Source organism: Humulus lupulus, chromosome 8 (genome assembly GCF_963169125.1).
Source record: "Humulus lupulus chromosome 8, drHumLupu1.1, whole genome shotgun sequence".
Classification (NCBI taxonomy): Eukaryota; Viridiplantae; Streptophyta; class Magnoliopsida; order Rosales; family Cannabaceae; genus Humulus; species Humulus lupulus.
This window is the reverse complement of record NC_084800.1, coordinates 148,025,754-148,045,924: the sequence shown is the minus strand read 5'-3', so window position 1 is coordinate 148,045,924 and position 20,171 is coordinate 148,025,754. Positions and strand designations below refer to the sequence as shown.

Genomic DNA, 20,171 nt, shown 5'->3' with positions numbered 1-20,171 from the left:
AAAAATTCATATAAAAACCATAAGAACAAAAACTACATCCTCGAATCGAAACTCTCAGCTATTTGAATCCATTCCGCCTCAATACACATTCCCCAAGCTGCCAAGAACCTTATCCGCCACTAAAACTATTTTCCTGCACATATAAACAAAAAGGAGTGAGCCTAACGCCCAGCAAGGAAAATCTAACATATAGCCATATACATAAAACATACTATAACACTTATGTCACATACATACTATAATGGCCATTATTACTTGGGGTCCCATAAACTAAGCAAGTCATATGCCCATTAGATTAGTGGGGTCTTGCTAGCTAAGCAAGTCATATGCCCATAATCTATTTGGGGCTTGTTAGTCATATAGGTCATATGCCCAAGTCTATAATCATACTTAACATAACATATTACATAACATAAAATCATAAGATAACATATAAAATCATATAACAAATAAATCCTATCCTATTTTCCTTACCAAAATAACTGGGAAATGGGAACTGATTTGGGACCTTGGAACACTCCTAAAAACCATTTATAATAAGGTGAGTATATTGAAGAAAAGGGATGAAAGTGAAAAAGGGACTATGCCATCAAAATATACTTACCAAAAACCTTGTGCTTAAGAACTTGGATTTCCTAACCAAGAATAAGAATAAGGTTAGAATGAGTAGAAGACTATGAGAATTTTTAAAGAACATAATACAGAAATGGACTAGAGTTTGGATATACCTTGAAGACTTATATGACCAATCTAAACCTTGAACCGAAATGTGAATAAACCTTACTTCCCCAAGTGTTTGATAAGTTTATAATGGTCAAGCTTATAATTCCCAACCCAAGTGTTTACACTCTCACACTCACCTAGCAACTTGCAGCCTCTGAACTTAGAGTAATAGATGAATAAATGGCTGGGTACTAGGTCCTATTTATAGAGTTTAGGAATGAAGAGATCTTCATTTAACTTGAATAAAAATAATGGCTTTTTAAGTGAAAATAATTTGAATTATCGTTCAGCAGAGGCTAAAGACTCGTTCAAACAGATGTTGGACTCATCAAGAGGTTGAAGGTTTGAATGGAGAACGTTTTTGAAAACTTTCAAAATATGCTGAGAGGGGCGATATATCGCCCCTGTAGGCGATATATCGCCTGGGCCAGTATGCCCGAGGCAATCGTGCAACGTTTCGTGTTTTTCGTATCTTCGTGCTGCGATATATCTCCCCCTATAGCTGCGATATATCGGCATACGCTGATTATTTAAACACGAAATTACACATTTTTAGCTTAATTTAAATTGAGTAAACAGCCTTGACTAAGCCCTCTAACGTTTTCAAAGCTGCTGACTGACCTTAGAGTATTCAAATTTTAACCTTAATAAATTAAATCCTCAAAATACTTAATCATTAATAAACCCATACATAACATGTGCTATTATCCTATTGGTTCTTATCTAAACCTTATAGTATAATAAATATTATCCTCAATATCAGTCATATTAATCAAACCTTAGGTTAAAATTAATATTCCTAAACTATAGGTTAAACTTAGAAAATCTACAAGTACTACTATGAGTGTCCAAATAAATCCCGGTCTGAACCAAAAATCCACAGTCATAAAGATAATACTATTATTACTATTATACAACTATCTAACTTAGCTAAGTAAAGTTCTTGGACTCTACAATTCTCCCCTACTTAAAATGAATTTTGTCCTCGAAATTTACTTACCAAATAATTCCGGATACCGGCTTTGCATGTCCTCCACTAACTCCCATGTTGCCTCTCGTTCAGAACTATTACTCCATAGGACTTCGACTATAGGAAAGCTCTTGGACCGTAACTACTTCATCCCTCTATCTAGGATGCTAACTGGTCATTCCTCGTAACCTAAGTCTTTCTGGAGTGCTATTGTATCGTACTTGAGGACGTGAGATGGGTCTGACACATATTTGCGTAACATCGAGATGTGGAACACGTTGTGACTATCAGCTAGTGCAGGCGGTAGGGCTAGTAAATACGCAACTGCTCCCACTTTGTCCAATATCTCAAAAGGACCTATGAATCGGGGACTAAGCTTGCCTTTCTTCCCAAACCGCTTTACACCTTTCATAGGAGATATCTTCAAGAAGACTTGATCTCCAACTTGGAATTCCACATCGCATCGCTTGGCATCCGCATAGCTTTTCTGTCAGATTTGAGCAGCAAGTATACGCTGTCTAATAAGCGCTACTGCTTATTGAGCTTTTCTAACAGCTTTGGGGCCTAGAAGCTACCTTTCTCCTACCTCGTCCCAGTGCAACGGTGATCGGCACCTTCTTCCATATAGCAACTCATAAGGAGCCATCCTGATCGTTGACTGGTAGCTGTTGTTGTAGGAGAACTCTATCAACGGTAAGTACTTATTCCATGATCCTCCGAAATCAAGTACACACGCGTGTAGCATATCCTATAAAATATGAATCGTACGCACGGACATCCCATCTGTCTGAGGATGAAAAGCTGTACTAAGGCTTAACTTAGTACCCATAGCTTGCTGTAAACTTCCCCAAAATCTTGACGTAAACACCGATCCTCTATCTGACACTATCGTCTTGGGGATTCCATGCAACCGTACAATCTCTTGGATATAGATGCCTGCATATTGGTCTGCTGTGTATGAAGTCTTAACAGGCAGGAAATGAGCCGACTTGGTTACTCTATCTATTACTATCCAAGCGAAATCATGCTGCTTATTTGTCTTTGGCAGACCCGTCACAAAGTCCATAGCTATATCGTCCCACTTCCATTCTGGTACGCTAAGCGGTTGCAATAAGCCTGCAAGTCGCTGATATTCTACTTTCACTTGCTGGCATATAAGACACTTGGATACAAACTCTGCTATGTCCTTCTTCATCCCTGGCCACCAATATACTGCCTTAACATCATGAGTCATCTTGGTAGACCCTGGGTGAACTGAGTACGGGGTGTTGTGCGCTTCCTCCAAAATTGTCTTCTTAATACTTTGATCATTTGGCACGCATACCTGATCCTTATATCTCAATAAACCTTGGCTAGATATTGAGAAATTTGTAGCCTTGCCTTCTCTGACTGCATCCATATGTACTGCTAGTGTGTCGTCATGTCCCTGACCAATTCGTATATCCTCTAGCAGATTTGACTGGATAGACAAGTTAGCCAGCTTGCCTACAATTACTTCTATTCCGGCACTGATCAGCTCTTGCTATAGCGGCTTTTCTATTCCGGCTAAAGCTACTAAATTTCCATAACTTTTCCTACTAAGCGCATCGGCAACTACGTTCGCCTTTCCTGGGTGGTATAGGATTTCGCAGTCGTAATCCTTTACTAACTCCAACCACCTACGCTGCCTCATGTTGAGCTCCTTCTGAGTAAAGAAGTACTTTAAACTCTTGTGGTCCGTATAAATCTCGCACCATTCTTCGTAAAGATAATGGCGCCACATTTTTAATGCAAAGACCACCGCTGCCAACTCCATATCATGAGTTGGATAGCGTTGCTCTTACTCCTTCAATTGTCGTGAGGCGTAGGCTATCCCCTTATCATTTTGCATCAGCACGCAACCCAATCCTTACTTTGATGCATCAGAGTAGACTACGAACTTATCGTTGGGTGTCGGTACACTGAGTACTGGTGCTGAGCAAAGCTTATCCTTAAGCAACTGGAAGCTTTCTTCACACTTATCATTCCAGGTAAATCTTTATAGTTTCCGGGTCAGGTTGGTGAGTGGAGTGGCTATCTTTGAAAAGCCCTCTACAAACTTCCTATAATAACCTGATAACCCTAGAAAGCTTCTTACTTCAGATGCGTTCTTTGGTCTGGGCCCTTCACGACCTCTACCTTTGCTGGGTCTACTGCAACTCCGTCTTTCGATATAATGTGCTCGAGGAACGCCACTTGCGAAAGCCAAAATTCGCATTTCTTGAACTTGGCGTAGAGTTGATGCTCCTTCAATTGCATCAAGATCAACCTCAAATGTCCCTCGTGCTCTACTTCATCCTTGGAGTATACTAAGATATCATCGATGAATACAACAACGAATTTATCTAAGTAATCCTTGAAGACCCTATTCATTAAGTCCATAAATGCGGCTAGTGCGTTGGTAAGACGAAATGACATAACCAAGAACTCGTAATGTCCATAACGAGTTCTAAAGGCTGTCTTAGGAATATCTTCTCCCTTTACCTTGAGCTGATGATACCCGGACCGTAAATCGATCTTTGAAAATACAGTCACGCCTCGCAGTTGATCAAACAAGTCGTCGATCCGAGGTAGCGGGTACTTGTTCTTAATCATTACCTTGTTCAGCTTGCGATAGTCTATACACATCTGCATACTTCCGTCCTTCTTCTTCACGAATAGTATCGAAGCTCCCCATGGTGAATGCTTGGCCTAATAAAACCCAAGTCTAGGAGTTCTTGTAGCTGCGTCTTTAACTCCTTGAGTTCCGTAGGTGCCATTTTGTATGGTGCCTTAGAGATAGGCTCGGTGCCTGGTACTAATTCTATCGTGAAGTCTATTTCCCGAGTTGGTTGCAATCCCGGCAAGTCATCGGGAAATACCTCTGGAAATTCTCGTATAACACGGACATCTCCAACCTTAAGTGGTTTCTCCCTTTCCACATTTGTGATGCTGGATAAGAATGCTTGACATCCTTTCTCCATCATTCTCTGAGCTTTGAGAGATGATACTAACGCGGTGCGTAATCCTAAAGCTTGTCCCATGAAGCATAGTCTCTGTCCGTCAAGAGTCTCAAACATTACCTTCTTGCGTTTGTAGTCGATGGTTGCGCCATGCCGTGCTAGCCATTCCATGCCTAGTATTACGTCGAAGTCCTTGATCACCAGTTTTATCAGGTCTCCTTCTAGTTCTATGTCCTCAATCTTGATCGGTACGCCTCGTACTATCTGTGATGATAGAACTACTTTGCCCGAAGGCAACTCGGTTACAAACCTAGTTCTAAATCTTTCACAAGGTTTGTCTAGTTTTTCTATCATTCCTAACGAGATATACGAATGAGTGGCTCCCAAATCAAATAATACATAGCATAAGTTATTGAGGATAGTAACCTGACCTGTGACCACCTTATTGCTAGCATCAGCCTCTCCTTGGGTTAAAGCAAAAACCCTAGCAGGAACCATCTTGTCGTCTTTCTTTCCTTCTGGCTTGCGCTGAGGACAATCTCTTTTCTGATGCCCTTCCTGACCACAGCTAAAACATTCCTTTGTGTTTGTGCGGCATTCTCCAAGATGCTTCTTCTGACACTTAGCACATGGCGGGTATTCCACGTAGGCCGACCTATTTCCCCCATTATTTGTTCGTGCCATTTTATCGCTGTCAGATTGCTTGTTGTCAGGATGCCTTCTCTTCTAACTGTTACTGTTGTTGCCTGACTGATTGTTGCCATTATAGTTGTTGTTCCGACTGGTCTGAGGTTGACTCTGCTGTCTAGGTTCAGGCTTACCAGCTTCTTCTTTACTTACATTAGCCTACAACCTCTCTACTTCTATTGCCGTCTCAAGAACGTTGGCATATGTAGTGTTCCCCGGGTTTGCTAGCTTAACCCCCATCTCGATTTTTGGTCGAAGTCCTCTAACAAATTTTTTCACCCTCAGAAAATCAGTTGGAACCATCTCAGATGCGAACTTAGCTAAGCGGTTGAACTGACAAGCATACTCTGCCACCGATAAATTTCCTTGCTTCAAATTGGCAAACTCCTCAACTCTGGAAGTGAGTACAGCTGAATTGTAGTACTTTTTGTGGAACAACTCCACAAATCGAGTCCACATCATGGTGGCAACATCATGCGATTGCTGGACCAAGTCCCACCATATCCTGGCATCCTTCTTGAGCAATGACGAGATGCAGGATATGCGGTCCGCATTACTGAGATTCATGTGCGTCAGAATCGGCTCCACATTCCTTAGCCACTCTTTTGCCTCAAAGGGGTCTGTAGTCCCTTCGAAGTTTGGAGCGTGATGTTTCCGGAACCTCTCATAAACTGGCTCCATATTCGATACTGGATATGGCGTGTAGTTCGCCACTGGCCATCCCCCATATGGACCAACTTGTTGGGGTGCTGGGGCCATTTGTTATGGCTGCGGCTGCGGTGGAGGCTGAGGCTGAGTCTGCGCCTGTTGACGTTGTTGCTGCAAAAGTTCCTCAACTTGTTGTCGCAGTCTGGCGATCTCCGCAGTGTTGTTAGCTTGTGGTGCCAGCGCGTTGTGGCTAGTAGTAGCACGCACTCCCCTTCTGCGAACTGGAGGGGCATCATTGTTCGCTGGAACAGCGTTTGAGGCGTTTCCGTTGGTGCGTGCAGATCTTCGGAGCGATATCGTAGCAGAGTTCTAACAGTTAAAAGAAACATGTTAGAACTTTACCTAATAGGCTATAAGGCAAAAACTTATTCTAAAACAAACATATCTCGGACCTATTGATTATGATTTCTTATGAAAATTATATAAGTCTTCTTTATTATTAGAGTGGGTTTCTATACTTAGAAAAATAAAGTCATCTTTATTTTCTAAGTCTGTTTCTAATCATCCTATATGACTTAATTCTCAGGCTCAAAACTCATCTTTGTTCCAAATTTAACCATATTGAGGGAGGGCTGGGATCAGTAAAATCGTTCCCACTACTATGGCCCCCTAACTCTCAATAAGGAAACTTGGTTCATTGATTTGTATCCACCCTCACCGAACTTAGTCATTATTCATTTTATTTAGTATTTATTATGATTGCAAAAATAAAATCAAACTCATACATGATAATAAAATAACATGATATTCATTTGGAAAAATAGTTTTTCACTTATTACAACCATAAAATAAAGAAATAAATAAAACAAACAATGAAAAACTAACTATTCTAAAAATCAGGATCTTCTACATCGGATCCTTCATCTAGCATATCATCATCCAATTCTTCATAATCCTCATTGTCATGTGCATCAAAATGTCCTCTAGGAAGGTTTTTGAAAATCCTATGTTTTTGCTCCTTTGTAAACTGAAATTCTGATTTTGCAGTGAACCTAACTAAGAGGAAGTAATATCTCATTGCTATTGGCAGTTCGTCTTCATCATCCATTGTTTCCCATATTTCCTCTAAGGCTGCTATTACCGGATGAAAATCCTTAAATAGTCTAATTACTAATTGTTGACGCGGTTCTTCGCCAACATGTAATTAAGAGAAAGAGAGAAGAGGATTAGTGCCAAATATAGAACCGTAACAGATATAAGATCTTAGTGAATGAAATAGGTGACTCGAGACACGTTTTTAAGTGGTTCAAAGGTTAAAATCCTTCTACTCCACTAGTCAATATTATTGATATATTCTGGGTATTTGGTTACAAAGTATATCTCTCCAGAGACTATTTGTTCCAACCCTTATCAACTCCCAGGGTCTCCATATTTATAGGAGAAGGCACCTGGAAGTTGGTAAGGAGGTCATCCCGTGACCTTCTTATTTGTCATATCAACTCTGTGACATTCATGATTAATTCCTAAAGCTGACACATAAGTATGGTCAAATCGATAGATAAGGAGATAATGGGCCGCACGGCCCAACCCAGCCGTGGGTGTCTGAACACGCACGTTCCTGCAGCGTGTCCGAGAAGTCAGGGAGATATCGGACACGTGATGTCAGATATATGCACATTTATCTTGCATGTGTTGACTTTACAAGGGGTCATGGCCTCCATATCTAGCTCGTACCACGAGCTGTGCATCTAACTCGACCTTCGGCCTTTCGATTCCTTGCTCCAGTCTTGGGAGTCTTGGCAAGTCCTTGAGGATTCCTCGAGCTAAGGGGGGTACGACCTCAGGACAGGATCTCTGACCTGGGGGATGTTTATGGACTAACCATGATCAGTCCGAAGCTCGACCTGCTAATCAGCCCGTGGGAAAATCAGGGCGTACACTAATACATATTGTTTCGTTGCTCTCATCATTATTTGCTTAGACTCTTGAAGATGACCTATTTCTTTGTGGAACAAAAGCAGTCTTCGTGTGATTCTTTCTAGTGCTCCTACGTTGTTTCTTGGTTCCCTTATTCTTTTTAAAGCCTTAATGGCTCGGTTATCCTCATTGCTTAATGCTCTGTTCCTACTTAACTGAAAACATAAATACTAAAATTTTTAGCTATACACATAGGCAAAATAACTATACCTTATATACATACTTGGCGGTCAGATTCAGAGCTTTGAGTGTGTGTATCGAGGAGAACTTCGTGCAAAGGAACCATTTGCTCTGATACCAACTGTAATGACCCAACTACTCTAGACTTTTAGACCATTAACGAAAACTATACATAAACACTAATTCTTAATAATACTTACAAGTGATAAGATCATAACTTTATTATTTTCACCTTATTTTGCGACATGGCCTAGCTGCCCCTGTTACATTCACCAGCTCAGCTTCCAATTCTTTTTTCTTCAAAAAATAAAAAATAATAAATAAGTCATTACTTCCAAGGATCAGGGAGCAACAAAAAATTCCATACGCAAAGCTGTACATGTAAGAAGTTATCATACCATTGTATCCCTCATTTTCTCAAATAATATTGATTTTATAGGGTCCTTTTCAATCCATCGACAAAGCTCAAGAGTAAGTCCCCTAGAAGATGCACGAACATTTTGATCTTGATGGTCAAATAGCTCAGGCAACATCTTTAATATTCTCTTTGGAGGCACAACTTTTGTTCCAAACTCACTATCAAACCAAACATGCAGATTAGATAAAGAAGTACAAGAAACATTTCCCACAAAATTAAACTAAAAAGTAACTAACTCTTTTGCATTTTATCCATTTATGTCAAAGTTAATACTAGATCTAGCCGAACTCCTCTAGCCTCCTGCAGTAGAACTGCAACACAACGACCCCTGCTTTTAATAAAGAACATAAATATAGAAAGTTCATGATACCTTAATTGTACTTAATATATGAGGAGTAATTTCAAGGAGACATTTGTTCAGTAAGATGAAACTATAGATTTATTAAGAGTGTAGCAACAAGGGGTTACTTTTATGATGCTATATAAAATGCTGATAGAAACTCAAACTAAAAAAAATAAGAGCAAAACATATAATAGAACAAAAACAATAATCATAAAACAAAGACAATCAGATAAATAAGCCAAAACAGAAAGTTAAAGTACAATGCCATATAGTAGTTGTGGCAACCATGAGCAATTGTTATATGTTATTTAATATACGTCAAAGATAAATAGATAAACAAGAAAATATATATAAATATAACCCATTAATTTTTGGAGCTGATATAACATATATTTTCAAAGCTATTTTTGAAAGAAATGTGATTCTGGGTCACTAATGCAAAACAATAATACAACTAACAACCAAATAAAATGAACAAGAAAGAAACATGACTCAATCCAAACAAACCATGATATCATATATGGCATGGGGAAGAATATACATAACCCTATAAAAGACACTACAACCAATTCAAGAAACCCAAATTTGAGACTAAGTGGCATGGAAAAGAAGATGCAGAAAGGTCATGTAAAATCCTGCTATAGAACCAGTGAAGTTCTCTTATTTTATGAAATTAGAGCTAAATATAAGGCAAGCATCTATAATCAAATATTAAAACTAAACACAATAAATGAGGGAAAATATGGTCTAATATATGACAAGCACTTTCAACTTGCAAGCATCTTAAATCTAGACTCCCTTGGCAATATATAAGAATAAAAATATAATAGAAACATTAGGCCAAATGTGGAGTAGAAAAAACAAGAAAAGATAAATAATTGAAGTAAATCTTATAATTACCATAAGAAGACAACACAGGTAGACCAGTTTCTCAAGCTTTTAAGAACCTGCATATAGAGTTTTATCATAAGATAAATAAGATGAGATTTTGCTCAATGAATGAAGAGATATGCAGCTAGTTATATGACACCCAACAGAGATAAAACAAGCAATTAGTAGCAAATCACAGCTCACAAGAGACAAAGACACGAAAACTTAAACTAATAGATCCTAAATCTGTACATGGTAAACTATCACAAAAGCTTTCAGTTTTTATCTTCAATCTATACTGTGAAACACTTTCTCAAAAAAGAATTTCAGAAGAAAAATAAAAATAATTTAGCTAGCACTGTTACCAAAAGTAAACTGAAAACAATGGTGAACCTCATTTGCACAATACAAAAATATCAACATTTAGGGCATTAAAGTATAGCAGAGGACAAAAAGAATGGAGCACTTACCCTTTCAATTAGACTATGGGACATAGTTGACAAAAGACTTTAGAGATTGAAAAAGAGACTTCCAGTATTGAAATAGAAGGCAGGGTAGTGAGATCCCTTTGCCAACATCCCAAGCCTCATCATCGAGAGCCCGTCGTCGTCGCCACCTACAGAAGATAAAGAGAGGGTGAGCAAGAGAAAGACGAGAAAAAGGAAGGTACCGAGATACCGAGAAAAAAGAATTGGAAGCCGAGCTGGTGAATGTAACAGGGGCAGCTAGGCCATGTCACAAAATAAGGTAAAAATTCATTTTTTCATTAGCTGTTTGATCTGCTTGCTATTTTTATTTTTCTTAACCTAGTTGGTATTGATGTCTTCAGGTCTGAGCAAGACAAGGAGCCAGAAAAGGAGGTTGTATCTGAAGTTGTGGGTGCTGGCCCATCTGAGGAATCTACATCTGATGGTGTGTAATACACATAGTCTATTAGATTATTCTTTTTCTTGGTTGATATTAAATGACGACAAGTAGGTGTTCTATCAGCGGGTAACAAGTGATTACCATTGTAGGAGTTTGACACTTTAGTGTTATATTTTATTAGTTTTTTTACTGCAGAGATGTTGGTTATTTAGCTCTCATGTTTATGCATAGTTTAACATATTTTAATTGTCACCTCCTCATTAAATAGATGAGTATGAGCTCGTTGATCCTGTTGATATATTGGCTCCTTTGGAGAAGTCTGGATTTTGGGATGGAGTGGTTAGTCTTCTTTCTTCTATCTGTCAAACTAGTTCAGTTTTGTTTTTGGTTGTAGTGATTTAATTTAGGAATATTTGGTTTTGATGTTCCTGTACTTCTATTAACATCTTGTGCCTTTTGTCACAGAAAGCAACCAAGTGGTCAGAATGGAAAGAGGCTATTGCAGAGCTAACCAAGCTTGCTTCAACAAAAAGAATAGCACCCGGTGATTTCTCAGAAATCTGTCGGACACTAAAAAAGGTACATTGTCTTTTTATGTTTGGCTATTTTGTTTGCATCATTTATACCTCTATCTATTGCCAAGGATCTTTTTAATATTGCATAGTTAAGTGTTCAATTTTCTCCATTAAGTTTTAACTTCATGCTTTATATTCTTACTTCTGTTATAAGTTTATACTTGCTTTTTGAGTTGATGAATAAAAATCATTTAATTCTTTTTCTGTACAGCTCATAACAGATGTTAATATCGCTGTAGCAGTCGAGGAAATTCAAGTTATTGGCAATCTTGCTCGGGGTTTAAGAACTAATTTCTCTGCAAGTTCACGCTTCCTATTGCCAGTTTTGCTGGTATGTTCATTTTTGCTAGCTAAAAAAATAATATTATATCAACTTAAAATGCAAACAGACTGTTTGAATGTAACCAAGCTGTTCAAGTGTTCATTTACTTTTTGCCAGTTACTTACAACTGAGCATGGTGGTATTTTTTTTTTTGGATTTTGACTTGTACATTCATTTTCCTTATTAATAAAAGTGCACTTAGTCATACGAGTATATTATTTTTTAGAAGTTCAAATGATGTTGATCGTATCTTTGATTTGTATATAAAGTTATTTTTTTATTCAATTTTACTTTTAATATATATTTTGATCTGGTTTATCTCAGATTTTTCTTAGAAATAATTTAATAAAGATTGAAGAAGGGATATTGGTTTATTGCATTTATCTAACTCCTTTGATTTATCTCTCTCTCTCTCTCTTATTTTTTTTTTATAAAAGAAAAATTGAAAGAGAAAAAACCTGCCTCTACTGAGGCACTAAATCAAAGTCTTCAGGCAATGCATACAGCTGGGTGCTTAAGTCTAGCTGTCATTTTGGAAGGCAAGTATATCTTTATCCTACGCTGTAGTTCTTTAATTCAGAATATAGTATTGTCATAGGATTCCTTACTATGTTTTTGGTTTAAGTTTTTTTTTTTATTAGAGATTAGATGACATAAATTCTTTGCATTTGAGTGTTTGTAATCGCTTTGATAGGTGGTAATTTTGATTTTGCCCAAACTGTAATGGATGTTGTCTATTGCAGATATTAAGACAGCTGTGAAAAATAAAGTTCCTCTTGTACGGTCATCAACTCTTACTGGGTAACATTCTATATTGAAACAAGTAACAAGGCTGTTATTTTAAAGGTGCACAAGGACTATGTGCCTATCCTTATGGAGGTAGGTGCATTTATGTTTGTAGTTGTAATATATTTCATATTTTTGAACAATCAGTTGAGTAAAATGTGCTAAACATTGCTTATTCCCATTTATTTTAGAAGACAGCTTCAGTACTGGTTTTGATAAGTTTAGAGCACTAATTCATGGTTTGCTGCTTAATTATGAATTTTGATTATTGATGGTATGGATTTATTTCTTCTTTGCCCATTTTATTTAGTTTGTTGGTATGAGACCCTTGGAGCGGTCACTTGAGAAACTTGATGATGTTAGAAGAAAGAAGCTTTCTGAAATGATTTCAGGTTCTGAAGGTAGCACATCCACCAATACAAGCTCAGGTTTGTAATATCTTTATAGCATCAGTTCTTATATCACTAATTTGTTCAACATTCTTGTGAGTTTTTATAACCTTGTGTGCATACTTATTGTTGTGTGAGCAGTAGTCCAAGCTTCTGGTGCAACCGCATCCTCTCATGAGGTGAGTTATTTCTTATATAATGGATTTATGGAAGTTAAAGAACAATGCTATGTTGAGAGGTTGCATGTAATGTTGCTATGTTACACGCTTTTAGTTAATATTCTTCTAGATTACAAAGTTATTTGGTCAATAAACATGATTTTTCCACCTACTGGCGTGTATTTTTTTGTTTGTTAAGAATGATCCTTGAGACCTCCAACGAGAAAGGATAATTATTTACGTCTTTAATGTATGCAGGCATCAGATGCTTCATTTGTTCAAAAGTCAGCAGCAAGCATGCTTAGTGGGAAGAGGCCTGTTCAAGCAGCTGTGAGTTCTTGACACTGTTAATTATTTTTGTTCATAGGTTGTTGAAGTTATTTTGATCTTGATATCTTTTGATTGACGATATTTTCTAGCAGCCTACCAACAAAAAAGGGGCTTATGCTAAAGGGGGTGTGAGTAAGAAGAGTGATGCACCTGCACAGACAAAATCCTCTAAATCTGCTGAAACACCCGAAGATGTTGAGGTAGAGTGGTACACACTTATTGATATGTGAGTTGTCTAATTTTTACTTCAAATTCTACATCTTTTTGTCTCACTGTTTTTCTGAATAGTTGCAGCCATCTGAAATGGGTCTTGAAGAGATTGAAAGCTGTTATCCAAAAAACTGGCATGGATGACGCGACAAGTGATTCCCAGACACGTGGCTGACACCTGGAGGAACTCTGCTAAGGTATCGACCATAAAGACACATTATAAACAGTAGGCAGCCCAGTCTTTCCTGCGACCAGTCTGGTCGATGGTACCGCATGCAACATGACGTTCCAATAAAGATCTTTGTAAATCCTGAAATTGACTCTCACAATCTCCTGAGTATCTGATTATTTAGGAGATTATATCTGTAACATATTCATGTAATCCCCCTGAGCCTATAAATAGAGAAAGATAGCTCAAGGAAGGGACTTTTGGCTTGGGAATTATTTGAGACTAGAGTAATTCTATCTGAAATATTGTATTGTTCTTTAGAGGTTAGTGAAACTCATTGAACCCTAGTTCTTTGTTCACTCCTTTAATTCTCACATCGATAACAATCTAAGTGGACGTAGGTTATTACCAGATCCTGGGGCCGAACCACTATAAAATATCGTGTTCTTATTATTTTTGTCATTACGTTCTTTTCAACAAATTCATTCACATCAAGAATATTCTGACTCCGTGTCAGTTGACCAAAATCTGGGTCAACATTCTGGTGCTTTCATTGAGAGCTTGATATATCACCGTTGAAAAAACCAATGGCAAAAGCTGCAAAGAAAACTGGACAGGCGGCCATCGCTGCACCGTCAAACCCGCCGCCTCCTCCTCCTCCTGCAAGCCTGGCTGAGGATGAGCCACATTTAGACTTTGAGGAGGAAGAAATTGATGACGCAACGCTGAAAAGCAGTCTGGGGGCATTGCATCAGGAACTGGCCAATCTGAGGGCCAGTCAAGAAAGCGCCGCCGAAGTCATGGCAAGGCAGCAGCAGGAGATTGAATGGCAGCACGCAGAGTTAAGTGAGAGGCAGGCGGAAATGGACCGTCGCCAAAGCGAAGCCATGGCAGCCCTCGAGGCAGCCTTACAATTGGCTAGGAATCAGGCTGCACCTGCCTTGCAGCCTGAACACCCTACAAATGGGCCACCCCAGAGGGGTCCTAATCCTAGCCCACCAATCCAGCTCTCAAGTCCGCAAAGGCCCGAGCAGCCTCAGGTACCTCATGACGATGTCCCACTGGACCCTGAGGCGCAACCACCATCCCAAGCTGGTCACGGTAATCCCTCGCAGCAGAGGCAGAATAGAATCGAGCATCAGCCTCGCAGTCCTAGACGCCCTAGGGGTGATGAGCCAAACCTACCGAACAGAGGTCAGTACCCTCCTGGTAATAGGAGGAACTCAGAGTTAGGCTCTGTGGTCCGGGGTCCCCCACGGCATGATAATGCACGGGGACACAACGACCAGCGCAGGCCACCCTTTAACGCTCGGGACGTTACAGCCAGGGATGGAAATCGAGGGAACAGTCGATCCCACCATAGCCAATCGAGGTTCAGAAATGGACATGGGTATAATGAGGCCGACTCAGGCAAGGGAAATGCTGGTCGGAGGAATGAAGAAAGAGGTAGAGGCGGGAGCCAGATACCTCAAGATGACCAACCCAATAGACGGGATGCTGGGGGGCAGCCCAGGAAAAATAATGTCTTCAACCGGCCCGGGGGTAGCGAGCAGCGGAGCAGAGACGAGGATTTGAGAGACGTACTCAACGATCGCCGCGAACGGCATGGAGAGAACGTCCCCCCTAGAAACAGAGGCCACAGCAATTCTTGTCGCTGTACAGGCCCGGATAGATGCCCTCAACCAGGAAGTGCAACAACTGGTTGGGGGAAGGACATCTTATATCGACCACGATAGGAGGAAAGGCACTCCTTTCGTCCAGAGGATAGCTATGGCAGAAACTCCAAGCAAGTTCAAAATGCCTATGCTTCCAAACTTTGACGGGTACGGAGACCCAGTATCTCATGTCAATACGTTTGAGATACAAATGGACATTCAGAAAGTGTCAGAAGACGCTCGGTGCAGGATCTTCCCTGCAACACTTTCTGAGGCCGCGCAGGAGTGGTTTTATAAGGTTCCCTCCCGCAAGCATAGTTTCCTGGGAAATGTTCGTAAGGGAGTTCTACGGACAGTTCTATGCAGGTCGTGTGCATCCGACCAAAGCAAACCAGCTGGTTGAAATTCGCCAGCAGGATGGAGAGTGGCTGAAGGATTACATCTAGTGTTTTATGCGAGCAGCAGCTGGAGCAAAAATAGTGGGGGATGAAGGCAAAATGATGGCCATTACCGCAGGAGTTAAGCGTCGCTCCCCCCTCTGGAAGAGCCTCCGCAAGGATGGAGTTAGAACTACCCAAGAATTCTTGGACCGGGCTGATCGTTACATCAAGCTCGAAGAAGCCATTGCCGATGATGGAAAGCCCTCAGGCAAGGATAAGAAAGCAGCTGAGCCCACCAAAGCCGCCAATGGGTCCAAACCTAATGGCAACGGCAAAGGCAACGAGAACGGCAATGGCAAGAATGGTGGAAAACGGCCGCACAATGAGCCTTCCACCTCCGACAATAAACGAACCAAGGGTAACCGTTATGAACCTCGGTTCATTAACTACACTGCCCTCGTTGAGTCTCGGGGAGAGGTTTATCAACCTGGTCCCATTCGAAAGGATATTTCGAAGAGAGACACTACCAAGTTCTGTCGTTATCATAACGACTACGGACATGACACAAACGAATGCAACCAGCTGAAAGACGAAATCGAGTTCCTTATTAGACAAGGACACTTGAGAAGATACGTATGGACCTTGGGAAATTCCCAACGAGAAGCTCCGAGTAGCAACGAGCAGGCACCCACGCGCCAACGCTCGCCACCCTTACAGCCTGCCCCCGTGACTGGCTCACTCTTAACCATTTGTGGAGGCCCGCACCTCGCAGGAAATAGCAGAAAGGCCATGGAACGATACGCTCGGACTCTGCGCCATGACCAGGACATCGAGATGATGACTGTGGAGGACCGTGCACCAAAAATAGCTCAATCAGAAGAGGGTGAAATAACCTTCTCTGATGGCGATGCCCAACACGTCCGATTCCCACATTCCGATCCGCTGGTCGTGGATATCCAGATGGCAAACATGATGGTAAAAAGAATACTGGTCGATACAGGAAGTTCGGTGAATATCCTGTATAAGTCTTCGCTGGAACGCATGAAGTTGTTCGTTCAGGACCTGGAGCCTTGCTACCAAACGATATACGACTTCTCTAGAGAAGGACTCGCCCCCGCCAGATTGATCAGACTACCGGTGACGACAAGTACAGCGCCTGCTACCAGGACATTACTTGCTACTTTTGTAGTAGTCGATTGTCCTTCGACGTACAATGCCGTCATTGGGAGGCCTATACTGGTTGATCTACGGGCCGTCATCTCTATGTGGCACTTGGCCATGAAGTTCCCGACAGACACAGGGGTAGGATGCGTGTTGGGGAACCAGAGGGAAGCCAGAGAGTGCTACAACGCCTCAATCACAAAGGCGAAGAATGGAACACCAAAGGGTACTACCTCGGATAGGTTGCAGATGGCAGTTGATACACAAGCCTAATCCGGTGATGGAGTCACCAAATAGGGTGTTGCCCAAAGTGAGGATAGAGATCTAGATCCTCGTTTTGGGGATTTTGAAGAAAACATTGGACCCGTAGAGGACCTGGAAGAGGTCCAACTCGACGAAAAAGACCCGACCAGAGTTGTAAAGGTCAGGAAAAACCTAGAACCAACCACGAAGTACGTACTGGTGGAATTTTTGCGAAAGAACCAGGAGGTTTTTGCCTGGTCGCATCAAGACATGGCTGGGATAAACCCTACAGTTATCAGCCATGTCCTGAATATAAACAAGACTTTTCCACCCGTGCAACAAAAAAGAAGGCTGCTCGATAAAGATAGATCGAGAGCCTTAAAAGAAAAAGTTGAAAGATTAAAGGAGAATGGGTTCATTAGGGTGGCATTTTATCCATCGTGGGTCTCCAATCCAGTGCTGGTTCCCAAGCCTAACGGAAAATGGCGAACCTACGTGGATTTTACAAACCTCAATAAAGCCTGCCCAAAGGATTGCTTCCCACTCCCAAGAATCGACCAGCTGGTCGATGCTACTGCAGGACACGAGATCCTCTCATTCATGGATGCATATTCGGGCTACAATCAGATTAGCATGCATCCCCCTGACGAGGATCACACTAGCTTTCGGACCGATACGGGCTTATACTGTTATAAAGTAATACCCTTCGGACTGAAAAACGCATGTGCGACTTACCAACGGCTAGTCAACCACATGTTTAAGGAGCTGATCAGTGTAAACATGGAGGTATACGTGGACGACATGCTGGTAAAGTCTAAAAAGGCAGAAGGATATGTGAAGGATTTACAAGAGTGCTTTGATGTATTGAACAAATACCATATGAAGTTAAATCCCCTCAAATGTTCCTTCGGAGTTGGATTAGGGAATTTTTTGGGGTTCATTGTGAATTCAAGAGGAATCAAGGCCAACCCCGACAAGATAAAAGCCCTGATCGACATGAAATCGCAAGAAAGGATCAAAGATGTACAAAGTTTAACCGGGAGAATCGCAGCCCTAAGTAGATTTATTTCGAAGTCAACAGACAAGTGCGTCCCTTTCTTCTATCTACTTAGGGGCAATAGGAAGTTTGAATGGACAGGAGACTGCGAGTAGGCTTTTCAGGCCTTGAAAGCTCATATGGCACGGCCTCCCATCTTATCAAAGCCAATCAAAGGAGAAACTTTGTTTATTTACCTGGCGATTACTGAAGTTGCTGCTAGCACGGTACTAGTGCGAGAGGAAGAAGGCGTACAAAAAACAGTCTACTATGTTAGCAAGAGACTGATCGGGGCAGAACTGAGATATCCACCAATTGAGAGGTTAGCATATTGCTTAATCCTAGCCTCTAGGAATCTGCGCCCTTACTTCCAAGCCCATCCTATCACAGTTTTAACTGACTAGCCCCTTCGGAAAGTCCTTCAAAAACCAGAGGCGGCTGGGCGATTATTAAAATGGGCAGTCGAACTAGGGTAGTTCGATATAACTTATTCGCCGCGAGCAGCAATAAAGGGACAAGTCTTGGCTGATCTCATTGCAGAGTTCACAGAACTCCCAGACAGCGAGCAGTGCAAATCGCCTAGTGCGCCTGAGCCTCAAGAGAAAGCTCCTTCGTGGAAGGTATTCACGGATGGGTCGTCCAACAAATCCCACGCAGGAGCGGGAGTAATATTGATAATGCCGGAAGGGCATTGATTTCACTGCGCTATTAGGTTCGACTTCACCGCATCAAACAATGAAGCCGAATATGAAGCACTCCTCGCTGGATTGAGAATGGAGAAAGACATGAGCATAAAGATGCTTGATATTTACATTGACTCACAGCTGGTGGTAAATCAAGTTCTAGGAGAATATCAAGCGCGAGGCTTAAAAATGGTGGCCTACTTGAATAAAACAAAAGACCTGCTAGCCTAATTAGCGGAGTACACCCTCCAGCAAATTCCGCGGGATCAGAATTCAAGCGCAGACGCCTTAGCCAAACTCACGAGCGCGAAGGATGCCGACACTTTGAACATTGTGCCAATAGAAAGACTGAGTGAGCCAAGCATACAAGCGACTGAGACCAATATGGAGATTCGAATGGAGGATACATGGATGGCACCTTACTTGGGGTATCTGACGAACGGTGTGCTACCAACAGATAGAAACAAAGCCAGAACTCTACAAAGGCAGGCTGCTAGGTACATATTGGTCGATGGTGTTATGTACCAAAGAGGGTATTCAATGCCACTACTCAGATGCGTTACACCTGAAAAAGCTAAGGAACTCATGAAAGAGGTGCATGAAGGCTTCTACGGGGATCATGTTGGGGGGCAGAGTTTGGCAAAGAAAATTCTAAGGCAAGGCTACTTCTGGCCAACTATGAACGAAGACGCAATGGAGTTTGCCCCAAGATGCGATAAATGTCAAAGATTCTCCAAAATTCCACGAGCAGCTCCAAACGAATTGAAACAGATGCAAAGTCCGTGGCCTTTTGCGGTGTGGGGGATAGATTTAATTGGGTCCCTACCCAAAGGAAAGGGTGGAGTAAAATACGCAGTTGTGGCAGTTGACTACTTCACCAAATGGGCCGAAGCTGAACCGCTCGCTACCATCACGACCAAGAAAGTTCTTGACTTTGTCATCAAGAACATTGTTTGCCGGTATGGTTTGCCCCGAAAGATCGTGTCAGATAACGGAACCCAATTTGACAGCGACTTATTCACCGACTTCTGCGAAAGGCATGGAGTTATTAAAAGCTTTTCATCAGTTGCGCATCCCCAAGAAAATGGGCAGGTCGAGGCCATAAATAAAACTCTTAAGGATACCCTAAAGAAGAGACTTGAAGATGCTAAAGGAGCATGGCCAGAACAGCTGCCTGAAGTCCTCTGGTCGTATAGGACGTCTCACCGAACAGCGACAAGTCATACCCCATTTTCCTTAGCGTACAGATATGAGGCTATGTTACCTGTCGAGTTAGATCCCCCCTCACATCGACGCCTAACATACGACCAGGACCAGAACAGCCAACTAATGATGGAGTCCCTAGACTCAATTGACGAGATACGGGAGAAGGCTCAACTCCGAGTTGCTGCGTACCAGCAAAAAGTCGCCCAGTACTTTAACTCCAAAGTT

At 41.3% G+C, this 20,171-nt stretch overlaps 2 long non-coding RNA genes across 2 annotated transcripts; both read left to right on the top strand.

Moving 5' to 3' along the window:
- Positions 1 to 11,143: 11,143 nt before the first annotated feature.
- On the top strand, positions 11,144 to 11,469 carry LOC133794424 (uncharacterized). The gene is made up of 2 exons (XR_009875214.1): positions 11,144 to 11,222; positions 11,430 to 11,469. It is a non-coding gene; the product is annotated as an uncharacterized LOC133794424 (long non-coding RNA).
- Positions 11,470 to 13,136: 1,667 nt separating this feature from the next.
- LOC133794423 (uncharacterized) lies at positions 13,137 to 13,528 on the top strand. The gene is made up of 3 exons (XR_009875213.1): positions 13,137 to 13,203; positions 13,296 to 13,403; positions 13,498 to 13,528. It is a non-coding gene; the product is annotated as an uncharacterized LOC133794423 (long non-coding RNA).
- Positions 13,529 to 20,171: the final 6,643 nt, after the last annotated feature.